Consider the following 6,991-nt stretch of genomic DNA (forward strand, 5'->3'; position numbering starts at 1 on the left):
GCTGAAAGGAGAACATAGATTAATACTGACTTGGAGGTTTTCTCTCTTCTTATTCTAGAAGGGGCTTGCATTGTTTCGATTTTCAGCAACTTTTTCTCTTTCTTTTTATACCATTGACTTGAGCCCACTCTCAATCTGTGTGGTTTAGGCGTGGATGACCTCTGGCCCTTACTGCTCTCCCTCCAGGCACACAGATATAACCTAAGTCTGGCCAATTACCTCATTTATTCTCTTGGCCACAGTGATTGATTCTGAAATTGGCATATGACCCATGTTAGCACATTCCGAAGAAATACTGACACTTGTTTTTCCTGGAAAATATTGGGAACAAGAATCTCTCTTTACACTGTTTTCTTTTTAAAAAGATAATATAAGCTAGCACTGCCAGGAATTCCCTCTGGACATGGCTTCCCTGTTATGGCTAGGTATAGAATTTGGATCTAAAATAATATTTCTCAGAATCTTGAGTCATATGCTATGTTACTGCAGGTTGAGTGTATACTATGAAACAAAGGCACGGTATAAGATTAACTAAAACCTTGAAAATTACCAGTTCACATTCATTTCCTTCCAGAAACTGGTATTGATTGTTATTAATCTTAGTAATTGATGATGTCAAGCCATTATTTTTTCCCTTTATTTTCATGAGTATTTGAGAAAAGTCTGAGTAGGCTTCATGAATATAGATAATCAGATATATGTTTGAACTGAAGGTTCTAGTGACCCTTTCTTATTCATCTTTCAATCTCAGTACCTAGCACACTGCCTGCTTCATAGTCATTGCTGACATGAATAAGGAATTTTGAATATAGGCATTATAACCTCAAATCTCTTCTTCACTACACTGAATTTATATGTTATAAATTTTGTAAGGAGTTGAAAATATTTTTTCACGGTTGATATCACATTATCTTTAAAGGACCCTTAATTATAATTTGACTTCTAAAGCTTTAGAGAATATCATGACAAACTTTATGGGAAAGGTTTTCCTTGAAGTTAATAAATATTTATTGTGTACTTAATATGCTTGGCCTTATGCTGGTTGAATAAGATACAATCCACAATGTCTATACTCAAAAAAGATCCTATCTAGCAGATAAGATGGACATAAGCATACTTTTATCTCTGTGTTGTAAGAGCAGCAGATGTTAAAACATGGACGGAGTGAGGAGTGATAAACTTTATCTGTGAAGATCAGAGAAGTGTAATTGAAGGATGGGAGAAGTGGAGATGGAGGGTATTACAGGTAAAAGAAAGGCATGTTTAAATACACCAGTATTTGATGCACCAATATTTGGGGGAAACCGTAGACAGATTAGAATTATTTGCAATACGGACGGTAGGAGACAAGACTAAAGAGAAATGCTGAAGGCATATCAAGAAGGATCTTGGGTGCCATATCAGGGAACTCTGACTTTACTCAGCTGACCAGTGTTATTTACCTTTAAAGAAAATCCACTTGAAAAACATACAAATGCCTCCTGAAACAATCTGAGATTATAGTAGGTTGTGTATTCCTCCTTCTGTGGAAACCAATTCTATAGATGAAGTGGATTCTTCAAAACATCTTGCAGAGGACAGAGAAGCATTCTGGAAACAATGGGGAGGGGGACTGGATGATAGACATGAAAGCTAGACTTAAGGCAGTGGCTGTGTGAATGGGGAGGTTGACAGATTTGAGAACCTTGAGGGATGGTATTTCTGTAAGAACCAACAGGAGTTCTTATAGAAATCAGGGCTTTGATCTAATTTATTTACTTATATTTAAGTCAGAATAAGAAAGCTTTAAAAATAATTATCCCTTAGGGTTCCAGGGACATAATCACAGGAATTTAGATTTGGTAGTATATATTATTTAACTTTACAAACATAGAGGTTATTTATAGTCCCTTTAGAGAATGATTATTTATAAACATATTAAATAAAGGGGAAGGGGACACAGCCTCATAAACTGAAATGATTAATTTATACCTTGAGACTTTTGACCAAAGACGCTGCTTACTCCTTTACTTTAGATTCGATGTCATATTCCTGTACAGTATTATATTCTCTGAAATAGCCTAAAATCTGTTGGTTCCAATTTTATACAGATAATATTAAATTAGTTTTGGTGCTCTAAAAGACTTTTTAGAGCTTGACAGTGACTATTTCCTAATTTTCTTCTGCTCTTATAATTTACTTTTTTCTTTACCTACATTGTAATATTTGCATTTTTTACTTTATAACTTGATTGGTTAGAGTAATAATTCCCAATTTCTTTTACATCATGGTATACCTAGAAAATGATATACATATACAATACGTAAAAGGCACTAGATCAGGTTGTTTGCTTTAGAAGCCCACAAGCCAGGTGCTCTAGCCTACCACATCCTTATCATACTCCTCTATAGCTGGAGGGAATTGCTATCATCTCACACTCCCATAGCCCCTTCACACTGGTTGGAATGCTCTGAGTTAGGAGTGGAACTTAAAGAGGTCATGATTATGGGATGGACACGTGGGTTGTTCAGTGAATATCGTGGTAGTATTTGATGTACCATACAGCAAGTGTCAATTGGCTCAAGGAACAGTTGCTAGTGGTCACATAAGAATTTTGCAACATGGTATGCATAACTGAGGACAACCTACAATTATTATGGAGAACATGACTGAAAGCATGTTTTATTGATGAAGACTCAAGACTCAGGAGTCCTTGATAGGGTATTACAAATACCCAATTCTTTCATTTCATAAATAAGAACACTTGAGACCAAAAAAATTATGTGTCTTGACTAGAAAGTAAATGACTTGAATGGAGGTTAAATGACTGTACTGTAAGCTTTATGAAGCTGGGGACATTTTGGTAATTGCTATATCCCATTGCTTGGTAGAGTGCAAAGCACTTGGGAGAAGTTCCCTAAAATTTTGTTGATTTGAATAAATGAACGAATGAATGAATGAATAAACTGGCCAGGGTCAAACAGGTTAATGGCAGAGCCAAAAGAAGAATTACAATCTTCGTCTCCCAGCTCAATGATTTGATCCCCTGTGTATAAGACTGTATGTCACACTGTTATCAATGTTCTATGAATAATTCATCACGTGGCACAAGGCACAAAAGGTCATGGACACATTCTAGAACTGAATATTTTAAGGATTTACCTTTTCTTCTGTTTTGTAGCAGCTCCTATTGATCATACTCATAAATGAAGAGGAAATATTTGGGTTACTATAAAGCTTATATTTATCTTAATGTATTTCTGTAAATACAGATATTTTAAAATACAACAAAATTGGTCTAAAATGAGCTTTCACAAATTTTTTTTCTCTTTGGTAGTTATAATATTTTGTCATTTTCTTCAATAATAGAATATATTCAGGTTTGTCTTTATTTCCATTAATTAAATGATGAAAGACAAAAGTTTAAATAATTACTGATGTGTCCTATATGCAAGCATGAAAAGCAGAGCGAGCACTGTCACTGAAAGGTTATGTCACTCAAGCATTCATTAAACATTCATTAGCCTCACCTCAGGTAAAGGTGTCCTTATTTACATATTTGCATACTCATGCCCTGAACAAGATTTCAAAAATGTTTATGATCCTATGACCACCTTAATTATGAATTCCCAAATAGATAAAGAATAAATAAATAAATAAATAAACAAATCCTAATGAATGTGGTCATTTTTTTTTCCTACCTGGTCCTTTATGCAGTTCAAAGTACAAGGTGACATGAAGATAAGTGCAGTGCCAGTTTGGATGCCTCCATCTCCCTCCTGAATCTTGATCCAAAGCCAGAAGGGGTTTGGGGTAGGATGCTTGGTCATTTGGAAAGCTGCAGGGGTTGGCCTAGCAGATGGAGAAAGGGGAAGTTTTCCGTGTCTGAATGACATCCTCATCCCCCAACATATGGCTTTAACCATTTTTTTGTGTTTCACAGAGAAACCACAGGCTGGAACGTATTTAAATTCTTTGATAAGATTTTCGTGAATTTTCAGCACAAATCCTCCACTGTGGTTCTGGGGTAAGGCAGAACACCACTGGGGATGTGTAATCTGGGAACTGGCCTTTGCGTCTGGTCTAAGTCCTCACTAGTTTCAGATACTCCCAGATATTTTCCAACAAGTCATCAAAATTCCAGCAGTGATGGGCAGAGATGGGTGCAATGAGGCATCTTATAGACGATATGCAATTTCTCAGTGTAGATCTGATCAATCTTATTTAACTAACACATAGATATCAGGCGATATAAATTTTGTTTCCTTGCACCACTTCAATGAAGTCACTAGCTGTGGTATGGCGACGGTCACATCGGCATTACGAATTTCGTACTCAGCCAGAAAGCTCTTCACAGTTTCAGCATCCAGCACACCCTGAGGGCAAGAGGCTTTCAGATGAATGCGTCCCTTATCTTCTTCTAAAAACCGATATTAGAGGGTTTGTTGCTCAAGAGAATGCCAAAGCCTTCCAGCTCGTTTTCAATTATCTTCTTATGTCTCAACAGTTCAGGACATCCAGAACAACCAGGATCAAGTTACATGTTCGGGCCACTGCAACGACTTGACGGCCTCTGCCTCTCCCATCCTTGGCACCCTCAATGATACCTGGGAGATCCAGAAGCTGGATCTTGGCCCCTCTGTATCTGATGACACGGGGCACAGTGGTTAGAGTAGTGAATTCAGGCTGCCACCTCAGAATATACCCCTGCCAAGTTACTGAGCTGGGCTGACTTCCTCATAGTTAGAAAGCCCACAAACCCAATTCGAGCACCACCTGTCTTGGCTACAACAAAACCTTCCGGCTCACCAGCACCACCACCTGTTCGAGGAATGAGTTCTCCGCGAAGCTTACCAGAGCGAGCCTTAAGCAGCCCTAAGTGGTGTGCTGTGGTCTTGTTCTTTCAGTTCGAGCCATCTCGGCTTCGATCTCCGAGGTGTTGGCTAAGGTGCTGCTCCTAATGGCGAGTCCCCGGGGGTGCAGTGGCCTCCACACTGACTGCGTCTGTCACATACCCGCCAGCGAACCTGCCAAAGCCAGCAGGACCTACTGCATTGCGCCGGCGCGATACTTCCTACTTCTCGCGAAAGTTCAGGGTGTGTGTCTTCTATTCACCGCGACGATACAGCGCGCGCGGAAAGGTCTCTCGCCGACACCCTTCCAATTCTGCCGCTTTTGGAGGAAGGTTTTCTGTCATTTCTTTTTTGGGTCCTGGACTGCGTCAGTGAGTTTGGACCTCTGTTCTGGCCCCTATATGCACACAGGTATGTATTGTCAAAAACACACAGTAAAACAAAGCAGAAAGATGAGTTTGCAAGGCTTACGACCTGCAAAACCGGGAAACTCAAGGCTGCGAGAGCAGTAAGTTCCCTGCTAATTATTGACTAAAGGTGTTTTGTTTGTTTTTAAACACTACATGATTACATTTTAATACATAACCAAAATACAGAACACCGTAGTACATTTTTTTTTTTTTTTTTGTGGTACGTGGGCCTCTCACCGTTGTGGCCTCTCCCATTGCGGAGCACAGACTCCGGACGCGCAGGCTCAGCGGCCATGGCTCAGGGGCCCAGCCGCTCCGCGGCATGTGGGATCTTCCCGGACCGGGGCACGAACCCATGTCCCCTGCATCGGCAGGTGGACTCTCAACCACTGCGCCACCAGGGAAGCCCCACCGTAGTAAATTGATGGCAGTAAAACACAGCATTTCATTTGCATTGCATGACAAATAGTTAACATCCTTAGTCATAAATGAGTTCTTAGAAACCAGTAACAAAGGCATTGATATTATAAAGAAAATGAAAAAAAAGAAAGTGAAATAACACAAGGGACTAGTAAGGACTAAAGGGGTAAATGCGGAATTTGTCTTTTTCAGCTGAAGCTTGGTGGCTTTCTTCCTTATTTGGCTCAGAGTAGCTGAGTCAGGAACAAGGAGTGCCAAAGATGGTGTGAACAGATTTGGCATCTGCGGATTGGCTGGCGTCCTCTGCTAATTTCTGAGAAGAGCTGTAAATTCCTGTAGCTAATGTTAGGTAAGGTTAAGCTTCATTTTTTTCGTTAATGTGCCTGCATTAGCCAACTCCATTTTGTCCCCAACAAAAGTGATTCCATTTTTGTTTTGGTTGTATGGTACACATGTATGTATACACACATCCACATAAGACCAAAGGCCTGGTGAGCTGGGAGGTCAAGCTCTTTTACAAGAAGGAATTAGAAAGAGACCGATTCCAGAGGATGGATAGCTTCTGAGTCTGAGGCCCCACCCTGGCGGGAAGCCAGTTCTGTCCAAATGCCAGGTTGCAGCTGACAGCACTGGGGGCCTGAAGGACTGGGCTGTGAGAGGAGCTTGAGTGGACAGAGGAGCCTCCATACCCGCTCCGGGGCTGGTGGCAGGTCCAGCCCTGCCCCAGAAGCAGACATTGGGCCCCATCTGAGGGTAGGGGGCCTGAAGAGCTGAAGTGCTACATGGGACCATTCCTTGGTCCTTCCCTATGCTCATGCCATGCATGTCAGAGTCCATGACTCTTCATCTTTCATAATAATTTATAGTGATCAAATGTTTGAGGGAGGAATGATATTCTGAATATAATAAAATTCAATATGGAAGGTTTCATAAACTGTGGGTCAAGAACCACTAGCAACTTGGCAGATTGATGTGAATTATACTGTTTTCCCTTTCACCATTTATCCATCTAGGCTGTGGTGTTTACAAAGCAGACACTGAAGTGGATATTTAGCAATTGGCCCATTGTCTATGATTTTTAGGTATTATGGAAAAGGGAAAACTTACAGAATTTAGAGTATGGAAAAACTGTAACAATTTGATATATTTTTTTAAAGTTTTGTTTTAAAAACTGTGGGTCATTAGGTTTGTAGTTAATACTAGAAAAGAGTTTGGCCTTTGTTATGAAAGAGATAGTTTATTCACATACAGAACAAGGTGCATTGATTAGAACTAATACGTAGTGACTTAGAGTAAACTTTGCCCCCAAAACTCTAATTTCAGCGTTTG

General features: G+C 40.0%; 1 pseudogene across 1 annotated transcript; it reads right to left on the minus strand.

The window, feature by feature from the left end:
- Window positions 1-1,998: 1,998 nt before the first annotated feature.
- LOC309966634 (developmentally-regulated GTP-binding protein 1-like) lies at window positions 1,999-6,499 on the minus strand (annotated as a pseudogene). The gene is made up of 3 exons: window positions 6,243-6,499; window positions 3,681-4,936; window positions 1,999-2,067 (listed from the first exon to the last, which is right to left on the minus strand). The product of its transcript is annotated as a developmentally-regulated GTP-binding protein 1-like (transcript).
- Window positions 6,500-6,991: the final 492 nt, after the last annotated feature.

Source organism: Leucopleurus acutus (assembly GCF_964270905.1).
Source record: "Leucopleurus acutus genome assembly, chromosome: 9".
Classification (NCBI taxonomy): domain Eukaryota; kingdom Metazoa; phylum Chordata; class Mammalia; order Artiodactyla; family Delphinidae; genus Leucopleurus; species Leucopleurus acutus.